The sequence below is a fragment of the Amphiprion ocellaris genome, chromosome 3, assembly GCF_022539595.1.
Source record: "Amphiprion ocellaris isolate individual 3 ecotype Okinawa chromosome 3, ASM2253959v1, whole genome shotgun sequence".
Taxonomy (NCBI): domain Eukaryota; kingdom Metazoa; phylum Chordata; class Actinopteri; family Pomacentridae; genus Amphiprion; species Amphiprion ocellaris.
In genome coordinates, this window is record NC_072768.1 from 16,605,773 (window position 1) to 16,622,672 (window position 16,900).

Genomic DNA, 16,900 nt, shown 5'->3' on the forward strand with positions numbered 1-16,900 from the left:
CTGTGGCACAGTTTAAGGAAAAGAGACGAGAGGATTGGGCACAAAACAAATGGTGGTCGAGCAGACAGACGGTAGAGAAGAGAATAAATACAATCTACAGAGATTACCAAAGAAGAGGAGGGAAATGAAAAGGGCAGTTTAGGTTAAGACAGAAGATCTGAGTCTTTTCTGACCCGTGACACTGTGTTAAGGTCATATTTTCTTGGCAAGTGAGTCATGGTCTGGTCATTTCATGCAAAGCACTTTTTTTTCTTTGCCTTTAAAAACATGGCTTATAAAGAGAGTTATATATCTTATTATATGTTTATTTAATAAAAAAATCTATCAAGACACATCTGTCTTATTATCTCCCAGACCTGCCTGCATGGAGAGTCTTGACTTCAGGCTAAAAACTGTGAGATGGAAGAAGGGAGGATGAAGACATGACAACAATATAAAATAATAATAAAGACTTCACCGGTGAAAGAAAAGAAGATACAATAAATGAAAACATGGGTGCCTAAATCTTTTCTGACGGAAGTTTAATAGTCAGAGCAACTAGCTGTACACTTGTTAGGTTAAGCGGAGATATAGTTTTTATTTAGACCAATTAAAAAAGAAATAAAGATTTGTAAACATTTGTGAATAATCTCCCACTACTGACAACTCTGCGACTCCACATTTAGTCCTGACTTTCAAACTAGATTTATACTGCATGCAAAGGCTCATAGCTTTCATTGTAGCTGATTTACACCTCCTCAAACATGTGAGAAGATATTCAAGTAGGAATTAAAAAAAAGAAAGAATAGATCAGAACAGGGTAGGCCCTTTTTTGGATCCTTAATCATCTCAAATTTTTATGATCAAAGTGAGGAGTTGTGATGTGAAACATTCTTTCTGTCATTAAGAGAAAGTGATTGAGACATCCATCCATCCATTGTCTATACACCACTTAATCCTCATTAGAGTCACGGGGGGCTGGAGTCTATCCCAGCTGACTTAGGGTGAAAGCAGAGGACACCGTGGACAGGTCGCCAGTCTATCACAAGGCTACATATAGGGACAGTCACGCTCGCATTCACACTACGGACAATTTAGAGTTACCAAAGAACCTCAGCATGTTTTTGCACTGTGAGAGGAAGCTGGAGAACCTGTAGTAAACCCATGCATGCACAGGGAGAACATGCAAACTCCATACAGAAAGATGGGGGATGCAAAGCGGGGATCTTCTAGCTACAAGGCAAAAATGTTAACCACCAAGCCACTGTGCAGCTCAATTGAGACAATTATAATAGAAAAAATAAAGCATGAAAAATATTTATTTTTGTAGATATATAGGACAAACATCTGCATTACATAATGCGGCTTCACATGAGCTCTTGACCTTAATCCTCTGAACCCCCAGCAATTTCTGAGTGTGTTTGTTTTGCTCCTGTCACATTGTTACTCACTTTGGCCTCATTTTATTTACAAAAACGTGAAGTCCTGCCCCTCTATGGAAACAGCACACATATGTGCACAAGTAGAGAGACGTTCACATTGTATTTTGTGAAATATAGCAATGGTGCAACCCCATAGGTTTTAAATGAAGAGAAAACAAAAGTTGCGTTTCTTTGATCTTTTATTTAACCAAAAGTGAAATAACCTGGAATCAGTATCTCAATTTTTTTCCAAGTGCCCACAGGTGTTACCAACACATAGTATAGATATTTAACTATTTGCATTTTTAATTTGTTTCCATACTCTTATCTACTTGGGTGTTCACAGACTGCACTTCAGCCCAGTTTAGCTGAAACATCCCTGAATGTTTGTGTTGTGACTTTTGGCTGCATTTTAAATGAGACGTGGAGAATAAAATGATTTTGATGAACTAGAATGATTTTAAACAATGTCTCTGATGGAACAGTACGTCACAGATGAGCTGTTTGGGGTTTCTTAAAATACCAATGAGTCGTACTCTTTTAAGTGTTTCTCTCTTTGACAAATAGTAAAATTTAGGTGTTTTTTATATATTTATAAAGTGGATTTCAAACCCACTGCCAGGTGTTTGATGGTCAGGCAAAGAAGAACGGAGTGTTGGATGGAAAAGGTAAAAGAACATGGCAGTGTACACGGATAGGCGGGTGAAGCTGAAAGAGGAGAAGTGATGTAAGGAGAGGAAGTGATCATTTGGATTCCATGTTCAGGTCTGAAATACACGTGATCGCAGCAGACAGTTGTCAGCCTGTTCGGTGAAATAACATTGGTTATGGAGAAAATATGATTTCATAAAATAATTCTCATTTTAGACATGTCAAAACATCCTTATGCCAGTCTTTGAAATGTAACATTATCCTCTACATATTGTGTGACTCCGCCTGGTATCCTGACCTCAAGGCTGACAAATTCATGACGGGGAAGAAGGACGGGGTGGACATGAAAGAGACGACATGTAGGAAGAAAAGATGATCGGTTATGGCAGGTTAGAAAGCAAGAGGCAACACAGGACGGGTGAAAAGAGGGAAGGAAAACGAAGGCAGTATTTCAGAAGTAACTGAAAATGAAACAAGTTGAGAGGAAAAAGAGGACAAGAGCAGAAGACAGGAGTGAGGGTGACAGTCAGTAATAGAATAAGAAGGAGAGGAATGGAAAGGAGACGTATAGAGAATAAGGACACAAGAAAGTAGGATAAGAGAGGAAGAGATCAAGGAGATGAGACAAGACAAGAGGGGAGATGAGGGGAGGAGATGTGTCTCTCCTCCAGCTCTCAGCCACAGGCCTTTTTGTCTATCAGCTTGGATTAGACACTGCTGCCTCTGAAAATCCATGCTCTCGCTCTGGTTTACACAGCTCGGGTGTTTGCCTTCTTTCTACCTCCAAAACTTGTCACAGTTGGGAGTGTTTTAAGTGCCTTTCCAAAGAGTCAACACGCTCACGAATGATTATACGTGTAAAAAAACAAAACTGTCTCCTTTCATAAGACCAAGCGTTTGATGGGAAGGAGAGATTTCTTGTTGGAACATCCTGGTGTGTAATCAGTGCTGTGACTGATGGAGCAGGAGACTTCCAATATGAAAAAGATTCTTAGCAGATTTGTAATAAAACCAAACAGATAGTTGTGACGTCAAACTGATGTACTGGATGTCAGAAAACGTAACGCAAAACATCCTCCCCAGAAACCTTATTAAGAAAGATTAGATTTTCTTTTGTGGCTGGTGTGAAGTCCAGGTTGCTTCCACAGCGGAAGACCAGAGAAATGATAGTAACATCTTTCTACCTTTGTTTAACCAGATTGAAGAAAACCACAGAGGAAGAAGCAGACGACTAGCCATCGAGGAGGAGGAGGACAGAGGGGATTTGGGTTTCTTGGGTAAGTTGGAAACATTTCTGCGAGTCTTTCAATCCATTTTTTTCTCGCCACACCACATCGTCGTTTTCCAAAACAGTGTGAACATCCGGCCCTTCACAATCAAACGCTCTTGTTCTTCTCAAAGGCATTTCCCCTCCTGCAGCATGTGAACACACACAGATGTCAGTCTGTTGCCATGCCTGGCAATCGTCCCCAGTCTAAATATCTTCATCTATGCTACCAGAGTGTTACTACCAGAGTGTGAATTTATTAATATTAACACTCTCTGTGGAGCTCATAAGCCCCTGAGCGACTGACTACCCAGCCTTCCTACGACTCTTTCCCCGCCGTCTCTTTTGTTCTAGCTGTAAGGCAAAGGTCACCGCTTGCTTGACTGCCATTTGTCAGCTGGCAAAGTGTGTTTTTGTGTCGGCATCCATTTTGGCAGCGAGGTTTGGCAGCGAATTAAAACAAAACACTGTTTCTAGTGTTCCAACTGTCTGTTTGATGCATATGGTTGCCAAGGTAACACACCCTCTCATCCTCACCCACTGCTGTGACAGTGGGCGTCAATGCTTAGAAATCACAAAATAGCACTTAGGGCCTAAATTGTGCCTAGTGCCGCGCTCTTATTGACATGTAATATGTCATAATCGAGCGTGCAGAGGTAGAAAAGTTCCCTAATGGCGATTGTAGAATTAAGAGCTAAAGTAGCTCCCTCGAGCAGAAGGTCTCAGGATGCATTAGAGCCCAGAGAATTGACTCTCAGCTCACACAGGGGCTTTAAAAGGACCCTCAGTAACCTCTGGCTCATTCCCTCACTCTCCTGTGCTGAAAGCGCGTCCGTGATTCAGCAGGGAGTTGATCTAATGCTCGGTGAGTGGAGGCGACACGGTGTGATGTGTGTCCACCGCCCAGTGGAGTGTGAAGGAAGGATCCCACCTCGGCCTTGCAGCACGCCACGCCGGGCGGGGAGGCGGCATGCACAGCTGAGTGGAGAGTTAAGGGACTCTCACGGCTTGGAGCTCATCTGCCTCTGCTGCTGGTGCTACAGTTGTTTTATTTTTGGCGGCGGGGGGGAGGGCTTCACTCTCTCCCAGTTTATCCATTTATGTGCCTGTTTCAATCTTTCACTTTGCCTCTGCCTTTCCGTCTGTCAGTCTGCCCCCGAATCCCTCATTCTTTCCGCTTCTCCCCTGTCATTGCACCGTGGCAGTGGCTTGTTGTTGTGAATGTGTGCTGCAGGCACAGAGAGGCTGAGTCTACAGTTTTCAATGGCCGAGTCATGAGGGCCACACTTAGGAGCTGCAGACTGAATTCGCGGTTTGAAACACAGTGAGGCGTGAAGTGTCTATTGTGAGCTGCAGCATTCAGGTTCCAAACCTTCAATAGAAGGCCGCAGAGGTTTCTGTTTACCTCTATGCTGCTGTCTTTCACCAGTTTCCCTCACGTGGCCATCGGGGAGCGTGGTGTTATTGTTTATGTGTTTTGATGCAAAGTGGGGCTGGGTGGGAACAAGATGAAGGATCACTCCGTCTAAGCTATGCCCGTTCTGAAATAGCTGATATTGTTGACTTTACATGATTAGACAGATTAGATATGTGATCTTTTCATACACGGTGCAATCAGAAGATATTTGTGAATTTATATATTTTCAATATTTGATCATACCACAACGCAATAAATTTGACTTTGAGGTTCAAATGCTGTTTTAAAGACATTTGATTGTGTTGATTTTGCATATTGCTTTGTTAGCCCTATTCAGATCACCAATTCTAGCTCTGGAATACCAGTCGTCAACATACAAAACACAAGCAAAGAGGTATAAGGCCACAGTTTAGATTTTCCAAATCAAACACCTGCCATTAATACAAAGGAGCATGTGTTTTACTCGCTCAAGACTAGACTGAACACAGAAAACACTCCAAAAATATGCAGAAAGCAGCAGGGAAGATACCAATGATCCACTAAAGTTCTGTGAGTCAAAGAATCCAACCTGTCGTTTACTGCAGATGATTTGCAGCCAAACATGGTTTTGCAAAGAAATCTTTCTAATAATAACTTGGGGCCCATTTCTTTAGTTTTATCACTTGTAGCATTTAACTGTAGCACTCACAAATGCATGGGAACAATGGACAGATCCCACAGTGGACACAATGGGCATATTGCGAAGATAAGTAATTTATGTATTTTGCCTTCATTTTGTAGGGTACAAAGTGTCTCATTCGTGATTGTAATTTTCACCTGACTCCATTGTTTTACTGGCTCAATGATGTTGCCAGATTGCCACAAATCATGTGTGAGGTGGGTATAGCTAAGAATGATGCCCATTTAGCCATCCCCTCTTTCTAACTGGTCAAGAATTTTGACCGCATGACATTTCAGTCTTTCTCTCCTTGGGTTTTGTATCATGTCTCCTCTGTCCACAGTCAAACTGAGGCATGCAGTGACCCTTCCGAAACAGGAACAATAGGAAAAAATGTGAAAAAGTCTTTTACCAAACCAGAGTTGCCCTTTCATTGCTCCAATTACATTCTCTCCTGGAGACAGAAGGGGAATGTGTGTGTATTGAAGACCTACAACCTGATGTAAACAGCCTCTAATTAAAGCTGACAGACAGCACTTTAACCTCCTCGTCATTGTTGTTTTTCCCAATTTAACGTTCATGACCACTGAGCCAAAAAATGTCAATTCCAATACAGCACTGTATAAACAGAACCACTTACAGAGACAGTCTACATTTTTCGTTTTTCATGAAAATGAGTGTACCTGAGCAGTGTTGTCATCTACTTGCTCATGGTTAGAAAGCAGGGAAATTACACAGCAGCAGGTCTGAGATGAGACAAGCTGCAGATGAGTTGTGGGACTCATACATGCACAGAAGGCCCGTGGGCTGCTCCCAGCGCTCGTCGTTTCGCATCAAGACATTTCTATTTCTTAGGTGTCTCTTTGATTCGAGCCTGACAATTCTCTGACGATTCTCCGTGTCAACAGTCGGGTCTGTCTACTGTACGTGAGAGAGAGTGTGTGTTTGTCAGTGTCTCTGAAGCAGAGCAGAAAGGGAGACTCACTGAGCAAGTGTCGGAAAGCAGGACATGAATAAACAAATAGATGAATTGATGGATACAAAGACAGCGAGGGACAGAAAGAGGCTGAGTGATGTGAAAGAGGTTGGTGAGGCCCCTCTTAAGGGGCTTCTGCTCTTCATCACCATCTTTCAAGTTGGATTCATGCACAACTGACTCGCAAACTGTTCAGCAGTCAGGATGGAGAGTCTGTTCTATATCGGGTTTCCATCTCCATCTTCTCACCTGCACAACCTTCCTCAAGGCCTTTACCTTTGCTGCTCGTCCTCTCTGTGTGGATTTATGTAGTCCAGCCTTATGGAATATAAAGCTGTGGATTCTCTCTCTCTCTTTCTCTCAGGTTGGTATTTGCATTATAATGTAACTCTTTAACAGTAATGGTGTGTTCAGACAGAAGCAACTGACTCCAAGTTATTTTCAACCTACCAGTCACAGCTGAGCTGGCCTTAAAGGTTTTTCAGTGCTCCAATGATACGGTGAGGTGAACCAGTCGTGCCTTTTAGGAAATACCTATTCTTCACACTTGCTGGTTCCCATACTATTTAAGCTTTTTTTTCCCTTTTCTCTTTTTTTGCAACGTTAGTGATATCTATAAGTGCCTGAGCAGCACTTCAGCACAGGTGGTTGCACTTGGCCATTTTGTAACATTGTCGTTTATTGTGTCAACTAGAGATGTCCCAAACAAAGTCACTTCAAGTACAGTAGATTAGCTGTAGTATCTTGTTGTGCATCTTACTGTTTAATACTGTAGCAACCAGAGGAAGCTGACTTTCTCTGGTTGGCAACCCGAGATCTTTGTGCTGTTTAGCTAGGAAAGGGGCACCATGACAGAGTCTTCTGGGAGGCCAAATGACTTCTGGCCAGTACACATTTATTAAGCAAGGTTGGAATCTTTTAGAATACCACTGTTATATCCCAGTGACATATATAAAAGCCACGTTTACAACCTGTGTCATGAGTTTGCGGCTTTACCTGTAAAATCGGTGCGCAAGCAATAAAAGTGTGCTGCATTTTAAATGATCAGTTAATCAAACATTGATTGATTTTGCTGCACATATCAATTGAAATATTTAAAAGTACAATGCATGTGTGACAGCGGAGGGAAACACAGGATCAGATTAAGGTAGTTGGCAATACTAATCACTTATAAAATGAAATTAAAGAATCAGGCTTGTTACATCCCCAGAGTCATCATAACACAAGAAAGCCAAAAAGCAACTTTTCTTAAAAATCCTCCAGCAGCTGCCTTTTTCACATGAGCTATATAAAGCAAGATGTTCTGACAGAATACTCTACTGACCTAAGAGGATGGATTTTTTTTTTTTTGAAAAAGAGAAATGTGTGCCTACTAAAATTTTATTTAATTTTTTTCATTTAGGCAGTGAGAAAGCAGGTGAGAAAATCCAAGACTAGGTTTTGATGCATAAATGTGGTTCGAATACGTTACCGACTCTGCATGATTACAGGTCTTTGTATTCGTTTTTTAAATCTGAACTACTGGTGAACCCTTTTCACCCTGTCAATGAGGTCGAAAGGTCACTTTTATCTGATTCACAGTATTGATGTGGCTTCTGGACAGAGAAGACTGCCCTCACACCTTCAAACGCTGGTGGGATCTGTCTGTTTGGAATGGCCTCGAAGAAACCAAATGATTTATGTGGCTGTTAGGCGTGGGGCCTGGTTCAAGGCCAAGTCTATCTGCTCATCACTATAAACAGCCTGCTCCTTGGGTGTTGTGGTGGAATACAAATGCCTGAATTTCGATGTAACCCCTCGCTCACCTGCAGCTCAGCCAATTCTAATGAGAAATCTCTCTGTATACCTGCTGGGAAAGAGAGAGAGTGTAAAGGAATGAGTAAGTATGAAACGTGATGATGGCACACTCAAACAGCAGGAATGTTAGAGGTTTTATGTGTTGTTTTCTAGTGGTTTCTGAGTTACATCATGTCCAAGTGCAGTAATGATTAGTTTCTTCAGTTTTTGTTTTCCTGGATCATTTACCAGTGACATTTCACAATGAAAAACATTACTGTAAGCACATATTTAGTCAAAGTAGTTTCTGTATAGATTCTAAAACGAAACTGACATCATGTGTTAGAGTACTTGAATGGAACTGAGCCGTGTTGTTATTGCTAGCACCTGTAATGTTGGAGTTACTGTATCATTTAACAACCTCACGCAAACATCTGAGTTGGAATTACCACAGGGAGAATTCCAGTTTTGATTGCAAGCTTTTGCATCTGATTTTGAGCTTAAAAATCTGGAATCGTCTGTGAAAGCAAACAAGCGTGGACGCCTCACATCAGCCATCATACACATAATGTAGTATACTGTCAGTACACACAATTTTCATCCTCATGCAACCAACTGTGCAACCGTACGACCCTCTCTAGTTACTGTACTTGTGAAAATAGCTCTGAAAGTGGGTTGCGCAGATACAATTACCCAGGATTCAAAAGAGTCAAAGGCTTTGTTGTCATATGCCGCAATTAAGAAGTTATCACTGCAATGAAATTCTTAGCTGGCTGTGTCTTTACCGAGGGCCATGATGAACCTATGCAAAGCGTGCACTCATTATAACACGCTCATCACTTGCATCTACTCATACACTGAGGTAGACAAATCATGAAAATACTGAAAACAGTGCAAAGGGGTTATGCACAGAAAAAAACGTGTTGTAAAGGTGAGTCTGTCTACAACGAAAACTACTTGTACTTGTATTACAATGCAGATAAGTCAAAATTTAGAAAGCACTAGCAGTAAATATCTTTTAATAGATTTTTTATGCACTTAACGGCATTTATCAGCTGATAGCGGCATCTCTTACTATTAGTCTGATATTTGTTATGTTGCGATAAGTGCATTTTGTCACTTCCTGTTGACAACACACTGTGCTGTGCTGCTGTTTGTGGATTTGTCTTACCCCATGTGCACCATGGAAAGCGATCAATTAGCTGTGGGTACTAGTCAGGCACCAGTAGGTGGAGCAGACTGCCCCAAGGTAACCCCTGTTAGTTATCCCTCTGGTAATCAGCCAAGGCTGATTATCTCAAAATGGCATTTAATTAGCCTGATTAATCTCTATGACTGTATCAAACTGTGATACTTTTTTGGCACAGAGTGAAAGTGTCTTTTTTAATAAGCTTCTCTATAAATATTCACCAATTTTATACAGGCTGCCCTGTGTATTACAGGATTTAACACGGAATAATTTTGGTTTTATTAGCTTGACAAATATGGAAATATTTTTTCATATTTTTCTGTATTTTTTTGTTGAGAAAAGTTTTTTTTTTCTATACACCAAACCTTGGATACTGTATGAGTATATAAATCTCTGCTCAGCTGTGTATCTCTGTTTGAAACACACTGTTGAATGTTTATGGTGGTCGTAGGTCAGCAGGAAATGCATTTATTCATTCTTTGTGTGCAGACAGATGTGGCTGAGGTGGTTTCTGCAGAGATAGTATACTGCATCTGTTACGGCACTAATTCATTCTTCTGTCATGTTCAACCCTGGGGGCATAAACAAAGTGAAGCACCTCTGATCTCTTTCCCCGGCAGCAAGTAACACGTACCATGTCCAGCAATACTGTTCGACCTCCCAGTGTTGGCCTTTTCCTCTACCTGCAATACACGATAAACACAGCAAGACAAACACCACAAACCCGGCTAAAGCCTCACCCAGCCATTATCCTACACTGAGCAGACACTTCTACTGCATTAGCGACCAGTCTCAGTCTCTCACAGACAGATGCAGGACAGAAGCTGTTAGCAGAAGCCGGGTGGACTGTTAGTGTTAAATGGGAGCAATGTTTCCTCCGGAATCACCGCTTGACAAATGAGTGCTGATGGAGCAGTTCTAGTCGGGGCCATTATTTCTGATGGGGCCGGATGATCTGTAAGGATGGAGCACTGTTTGTCTGAGCTGCGACGACCTCCGGGCAAAACACCAAACCCTCTCGAAATACACTCAAACCCTCCAAATGATGGATGTAAAAGGGAAAATCTCTGAGTTATAACACCAGCATTTTTGTCTTTTTTTTTTTTGGTTTTGGGGCTCTGATTTACTCATCATCAACTGAACTTTGAAGGGGAGTTCCGGAGATCATAAAAAGGCACTGCGTTTATGAGAAAGCTAAGTCCTTTATTAGTATCATTAATGCTCATTAGCTACCATTTCAGTCATGCAGACCCATGAGACAGATAGAAACATGTTCACTATGAGCTTTGGTAAAGCGCCAACAGTCACCATCAGTCACTCATCACCAGGGGCTTTCCGTTGTATTCTTTAATCTTCAAAACTCTTTCTCTCTAATTTCACAAAATCCAATCCTTCAAATAAAATGGGGTCATCCAATTACTTGCTGACAAAAAATACTTCCATCCGCTTAAGGGAGATGTAATCTCTCTCCTTATTTCATTTCTGGTAGAATATCACAAATTTCTCAGCCTCAGAACTTAATTAGATCAAATTCCATCTAACATCTTTGGAAAGGGAATTTAAAATGAAAATTCACAGCGCCGCTCTTCAATTCATATAGTCAGAGGAGTTTACTCAGGGATATCTTTGATGAATTGTTCGCTTTCACCCGACTTGTTTGTTTAGTTTTGCATATGAAAACCTGACTCCTGGAATAGAGTGGCCATAGCTCAAACCAGTGTAATCAAAGCTCATTCAGGCTTGGCTGAAAGTCAGTGTTTGGATCAGTGCAGCAAACAGACGTTATTGTCACAATAAGCAACATTTCTGCTTGTGTTGTGGTGTATTTTGCTGAATAAGTTTTCTTATGTGGATTAAATTGTGTTTGACGGTTGGAGAAGTAAGATGTGTGTGCATGTGTGCAAGTGAAAGCAATATCTTGAGTATTAAATCTAAGCTGACAATAGCTCTGGAGTGATGATTTGCTGCATTACTCTTTAGTGAACGAAATTAGCTGAAAATATCGTCTCCAAAATGAAAATAAGACAAAACGTAACAAAATGCAACTTTTTCAAACAAAAGTCTTGAAGAAAGTGCATTGAAAGGCCAGTTTATTACCAAAAATTTAACAATAAAATAATAAAAACTTTATGATGCTTATGTCCAGCTTAGCATCCACTGTAATTACTGATACTGAGCGTATGAAATGAATATAAAAACGCATTGGAAACACCTCATTCAGTCACAAACAAAATGTCATTTCAATTAAATGTCAAAATTATTAGTTGAGTAATCAGGTAGCGAGTCGTCTGAATATTAATTTTGCTCGTCTATCGATCGTTTTGGGTCATTTATTGAGCTAAAATGTAAATGTCTATTATGCAAACTTCAGCTCATGCAGGAAAAAAAATAATCTATTTTCCATTTTTCAGAAATGGTTTAGCATTTTGGGAGGGTTAACTCCTGATTGTGTCTTTCAATAAAAAAAAGACCATGATTTGATTTTCTCACACTTTGAAAGGACTATTGTTTGTGTCCTCTACGTCTGAAATTGGATGGTGAGTCCTTTTGGAGAGCAGCGGAGGGGAAATGATTTGTATTCACCTGCCGTATCTGAATAGAGCCGAGGAGGGGCTGAGAGAGTGAGAGAGGGGGCAGTTACATAGTGCTTCCTTTATGTGATAATGGATTGCTCTGACATTCACACACATTGTGGTGTGGTGTGTCTATCAGTCAATACTCTAACTCGTGGGGTGAATGGCAAATTTTAAACAGATGCCATTAAAGTACCGTCTGGCATTGACACAACAGGTGACAGTCATGCATTAGTGTCTCTTTTATGTCAAACTAGCACAGTGAATATGAGACACCTCAAACAACAGGCAACATATGTGTCTTGTCATCATCCACTCCTACAAATTAATTCCCTTTCTGATTTTCTTTCTTTCTGTCTTTTTCTTTTCTTTCCTTTTTTTTTTTTTTTTTTTTTTTTTACCAAACTGCACTCTCTTTTATTGGCCCGCCTGGGCAACTGGATTCTTCCCTCAGCCACACAAAAGAGACAAAGTGAGACCGGGGACGGGCAGTAATGAGCAACTCCTCTTACAGTGTTACATATAGACCAGCCGCAGTGTGGGGAAGCCTTCTGGAGACAATGGAGGGTTTTGAGAGGTCTGGAGCCCTCTGAAGCCCTTCTTTGATTGAGTTTCCTGGCACTGGTTTCCAGTGTTGGGGATGATTGTGGAGTGGGAGCTGTGGGTCTGGGGAGGGGGCGAGGACCCTCCTCTGTGCTGACCTTTCACAGACACAGGTGGAGTGGAGTGGAAGGGGCTGGAGGAGGAGGAGGAGGAGGAGGAGGAGGAGGGAAACTGCAGGAGAGGCCTATTGTGGCGCTCTGTGAATGTAGAGGTGGCACTCAATAACACTAGAACTCGCTGCCTTCGTCCACCTGACGCAGATTTTCTCACAGATTACTTTTCCATACTTTGCTCAATTTTAAATTACATGTTGTGGCAACACATAATGGTAGCAGATTGTTGCAGTGTACAGTCCATGTTGACGTTTTTTTTGTGATGTTTGTGGATTCTACTCTTTTGTCGCCACAGAAGCAACATGACTGCTGGTGGCAATGATGGCCAGTCATGGTGGCCTACTTACATGTAGACTGAATAAATCAACAACTATTGAATGGACTGACATGAAATTTTGCACGGATCCCCTGACTTTTCCTGTAGCATAACCACAACATTTGTGATTTTGTGTCTCAAAAACAGTTGAATAGTGATCACTTTGGTTAAACTTCCAAACTGTCCACTACCCACAAAACCATAGACAGTCATACAGTCACAGTTGTACTTGAACTGTACTTATGTTCATTGCTACGTTAATGTCTTAACAGGTATAATTGTACATACTGGGGATGTTAATGATTAATCATTATTTGATCAATTGTGTTAATAATTTAACCAATTAAAAAATTTGAACTAAAAAGTCAAAAAACAAAGGACACAAGTATTAGAAAATATGTAGTAGATTTGTTGTAGTACCTGTTTGTGCCACCAGGTGAGGTCTCTTATGGTTTGATGACATGGAAGACTGCAGCTCGTTTGCTGTGTTCAACACGGCAGTGATTCGAGGAAGCCGCCTCGCAGCTTTCGAGGAGTTCAGTGTTTGCAAATGCAAATAGTTGTGGGTATGCTTCTGTTAAATTCCAAATTATTAAATGTGTAGTCTTCTGATTGTTATTTTAGGTGTGTCATGTTTGAATTCAGATTTTTTTGTGGATGGGTGAAGTGGTTTTTGATACTTGTGTGACCTAGAGCATTGTGGGAGTTTAGCCAGCAATGGGTCAGGTCACCATGACAGAGACTTCTGTAGCGGTTAATGGCTTTTGGGTAGCACCCATTTATAGGGAGAAAGCTTAGTTTGACCTTGGCAGTGATTGTATAGCCCCATAGATAGATAGATAGATAGATAGATAGATAGATAGATAGATAGATAGATAGATAGATAGATAGATAGATAGATAGATAGATAGATAGATAGATATTTTATTAATCCTGAGGGAAAGATTCAAGTTTCATAGCGCATCTCTTATCACTGTATTAATCATTGAATTTAATTTATTATTAATTTGATAGATCTACAATATTTGTTATTACATAGGTTGTTAAAATACCCATTATTAACTTGATCTGTTCCCACAATTTCTAATATAAGAAAAGCAATCTTGCAGCAAACTGTAAGTTGCTGTGATGAAAAATGAATATGTCAACAGTGTCATTGTGAGCATGTCAGCACACTGGTGTTAGCACTTAGTCCAGAGGAGAGCCTTGCTTTTCCATTACCATGGTCGTAGACTCTAAATCTCAAAATATTTTAGATGTCTCTGCATTTTTACTAGGCTCCTCTTATAAACATTACATGCTTAAAAGGTCATTTTGTTTCATCTCTTTCACTTGAGATGCCTCTGAATCATTTTCAGCTCTGTAAATAGTTTCCACCCTGCTGTTTAGTCTGATTATAAGTACCATAATGGCCACAGGATACAGATTGGATTCGATAAGACTATAGGCTTCGGAGCCTTTGTCCACCTGTTACTTTCTCATTTTTAAATGACATGTTGTGGTAACTCACAGTGGTAACAGATTGTTCCAGCTCACTGTCAGTGTTCACGCTTTGTTATCTGATGTTGTCGGCAGATTTTGCTAGACTGAATGGTACCACACAAAGTGCAGACAGCTGTAAATGACCACTCGCTCCCTGCCTGCCTACATACTGTATCAGCACATTTCAAATTCCACCAGAAGAGTGTTTATTATACAGTAGTGTTTTTTCCAGAAAGGCCTGGTTGTATCAGCTGTTGACTCATAGCAATTATCTATAGACGTTGTTTCTTTGTGTTACCCCGGCCATGGCCCACAGGAATTCATGCTCCAAAACATCACAGCTTCTAGTTTGTGTGAGTTCGAGGTGAACATTTCCTGCACTGTCTGTCTCACACAGACTCTTTTTGTGGCACCCCTAAGCTTAATGTAAACTCCACATATTGGCCCCATCTTGAGAGACCCTTCACATGTAGAGTAAGCCATCCGGTGTGAACATGGTGGCAAACTGAGATTCTAATCACACGTCTTTTGTTGAGCACAGAGGAGGTTCAGAGGTTTTCTAGTGCTGAGCAGATGTCAAGCGTACAGTTTCTCTCAAAGGTTACTTGTGAGATGACAAATGGGTCTGAGCCTCTTTGTTCCCTACTTTTTCCATGTGTCTGTGTTTGATGACAGAGTTGACATCTTATTGTTGGCATGGAGATCTAAGAGCATTGGGAGTATTGCTATGGATACAGAGGGCCCTTTTAGAGTGCAAGTTTGAGTGGTTCTGCTCTGCTGAAAAGTCCCTATATTTAGCTAGTAAACATTTTCCCACATGTGCCGAACTGTGAGGCTTATGGATTATATAGCATAACTATTGTGTCTGAGTCATCGTATGCATGGAGGTTTCTGTCTGCCGCCTGAAAGGATTTGCTTGTCTTCGAGCATGAGATTGGTTTTATGTTGATTACGTTTTTCAAAGCTGTTGTGTTTCTGTGGCTAAAGTGTGTCTTGTGACGTTGTATGCCGAGGATTTTGAGGGTCCTTTTAGCTATTCAAGAAGCCAGTTTGCATGCATTCCTCTCTCTCTCCTGCATTTGTTCATGACAATGAACGTCTGCTCAGCATATGAATGGCCTCACCCATAACGCTCTCATGTGGCACGGCAAGCATACTCAAGCTCTGTCCATGACGTCCTGCACTGGGCCAATGTGTGAACACACATAAACAAGGAGGATGCATATGCAAATGTCTGTAAGTGAGTATGAAAGCTTATCCAAACATGCACAAGCAGGAATATTTAGGGATATGGAATCCCCTGCTTTTAAGAAGTAATTACAGTGTAGGGATAAGCTATTAAATAAAGGTCAAGTTCAGATACTCAGTTGTTTACTTAGCTTTCTGCTGCTTTGCCTCCTGATCTCATTTTAATCAATGCTTTTTAGCTTGTATGATTTTACATTAATGAGCTACTGTACAAGTCAGATGTTAAGTGACAAGTGTGTAAATGCACTTGAGGGATTTGCCTTTATGCAACCTTGCTGAAATTGCTACTTCATTAAGTAATATTTTATAGTTTTTGTTACATTACGAAGCAGTAAAAAGATTGAAAGACTTTCAATGTGCCACCAGCAATTATCCTGAGGAGAAAGCAAGGGCTTCATACACTGATACCATTATGCCTCTCAGGCATAATGCGAAAACATGACTGACCAACTATATGTCATTTTTAGTTGGGCTGCGATGATAAGATGAAAGCGAACTGCCTTTTGGTTCTTTTCAGGTTGAACAGGCAGGGATTTCCTCCTTAACACCACCGTCTCATCTAGTGGTGCTGCTTCCATCTGCATGCTAAAGAGGAGTTCTCTCTCAGAAGTGCCAGCGCCGGCAGTGATTAGCATTTGGGCAGAGGGGGACAGAGAGCGAATCCCGGACTGTTTTTGGCATGTATGGGGAGGAAGCTTAGTGAATGTCAATGTGCGAGGTTCTGAAAGGAGGTGGACTAAACAAATTGCCGGACATGTTGCATTAGCAGCAGATGCCAATTAGAATTAAGTGCGGTTTTATATTGATAGCTGGGGGAGTTTCGAAAACAGAGCCACGAATCCTTAAGGGCCCACTGCGGAGATATAATATAGCTCTTCCTCTAAGCTGGGTGACTTGTCTGCCACAGCTTTTAGGAAGAATAATCGAAATGAATGCAGCAGAAGCCAAAATATACCAACTGTTATTTCCAAATATGGTTTTCTTTAAAAGTACTTTTACAGTCCTACAATTTCATTTAGCAGATGCTTTTATGTAAAGCGATGCACATCTGAGAGTAGAGACAACACAAGCAAGGATATAGTCAAGTGCCATAAAACTAGTTCAAGTGTGATAATAGGACCTTGGTGCCTACAGGCAGTGCCTTTTTTTTTTGCTTATTGCAGTCTGTCAAGTGCAAAGGTGTTCAGTGAAGCTGGGTCTTTAGTCTTTTCTTAAAGACTGAGAGGGATTA

General features: G+C 41.0%; 1 protein-coding gene across 13 annotated transcripts in view; it reads left to right on the top strand.

Moving 5' to 3' along the window:
* The window catches only part of LOC111567068 (neuronal cell adhesion molecule-like), an 83,409-nt gene that overhangs the window by 34,146 nt on the left and 32,363 nt on the right, over positions 1–16,900 (top strand). For all 13 annotated transcript variants that reach the window (XM_023267940.3, XM_055009101.1, XM_055009102.1 and 10 more), the window contains exon 2: positions 3,250–3,328. The gene's annotated coding sequence lies outside the window, so the exon portion shown is untranslated. The remainder of the gene's footprint in view (positions 1–3,249; positions 3,329–16,900) is intronic.